At 35.8% G+C, this 1,448-nt stretch overlaps 1 protein-coding gene across 8 annotated transcripts in view; it reads right to left on the bottom strand.

Annotated features, from left to right (window-relative positions):
• LOC106876033 (polyadenylate-binding protein 4-like) overlaps positions 1-1,448 on the bottom strand; it is a 12,287-nt gene that overhangs the window by 7,467 nt on the left and 3,372 nt on the right. Inside the window, exon 1 of one of the 8 annotated variants that reach the window (XM_014924443.2) lies at positions 1,313-1,421. The exons of the other annotated variants lie outside the window; for them this stretch is intronic. The gene's annotated coding sequence lies outside the window, so the exon portion shown is untranslated. Of the gene's footprint in view, positions 1-1,312; positions 1,422-1,448 lie in introns of those variants that run through there. 8 annotated transcript variants of the gene reach the window in all.

Raw genomic sequence — 1,448 nt, 5'->3', positions numbered from 1 at the left:
CAAAGACTAACTTTGTAGTTAATCTGCCTTTGATATTGCTGCACCTCTTATGTGTCCATAGCTTACACCGGGTACATCTTATAGAGTTACTACCTACTCCTTTACTGCATACTGAGCAGGGCCATCTACCTGAAGGGGCTTGTGTTTTATCTACCTTCCTACTTATTAGGATTTTGGTTTTTGCTAGGTTGACTCTAAGGCCCTTCGATTCTAGTCCTTGCTTCCACACCTTAAACTTCTCTAGTTCTGATAGTGACTGCGCAATTAGTGCAAGGTCATCAGCATAGAGGAGCTCCCAGGGGCAACCTATATATAGCAATAAGAAAATGGAGGGGAATATGTGGTACTCATCAACTTGTAGACACTGTACTCTGTTAATTAACCTGTTTATTTTTCAACCAAAAGGAGAATAAAGACAATATACAAACACATGTGACACACTATGTCATATCAACAATTAAAAATTTTAAATGATATCTAGAGACCAAAGAAAGGACAAAGTCTTATAGCTGTCATGATTATGTAACTTATATGAATGAAATTAAAATGGTAATCATATTGAAGCTGTATAACCATTCTTCAGAGATATAAAAGGAAGAAAACCATTCTTAAAAGAGAAAAGAAGCATGGTCACTCCTTACTCAAGTGACCTTATCTTATCGCCCATCACTTCTTATGAGCTCCCAAATTAGTTTGATAGTTGAGCTCTGATTGGTTGTATGTTTCTTCAAAACTTTCTAAAAAATGCATTTTTTTCCCCTGGAATTTTGCAGAGATACGCTCGTTAATAAAATAACATCACAATTTTTTTAATGGGGGAGGGGGGCGATCATACTGCTATCTCACGACTTTGTTTCTTCATAGATATCCTTAAAATCTATATTTTTAAATGATATTCTGCAGAGATACATTTTCGAGAACGTAGATTACGCAATGTTGCCGTTTCAAGCTTTTGAATTCAGGAGAGGGAAAGAAAAAAAGGGAAGTGGAAAAGATTTAAGTTACGGAACTTGAGAGGTAACAAAGTCGGAGCGGCTGAAGAAAGAATAATCTAAGTTCCCTCCACAATTTCTTCCCTCGAAGTTATCAAACAGTTGTAATCTACAACCTTGCAAGCATATCGAGGAAGAATTACATTAAAAGAATTTGCATTTTTCAGTGACAACATTTCTTCGTTTCCTTCTCGTTTTTTACGATCGCCAGGTGACAAATTAATGAATATTAACAGTGAAATGGGACGAAGAATTTCACTTAGCTTTAAACACATTCATTCAATATATTTAAGTGTTGTTATTAATACAAATTTACTTACAATTTTCTGGTTTTAATAGTATCTTTACTGAGTTTTGGGAATCAAATATGCTGCTTGCCGTACGAAAGAGAGAGAGAGAGAGAGAGAGAGAGAGAGAGAGAAAGAGAGAGAGAGAGATAGAAAGAGAGAGAGAGAG

This window comes from Octopus bimaculoides, chromosome 13 (assembly GCF_001194135.2).
Source record: "Octopus bimaculoides isolate UCB-OBI-ISO-001 chromosome 13, ASM119413v2, whole genome shotgun sequence".
NCBI lineage: Eukaryota > Metazoa > Mollusca > Cephalopoda > Octopoda > Octopodidae > Octopus > Octopus bimaculoides.
This window is presented reverse-complemented; position numbering and strand designations above follow the sequence as displayed.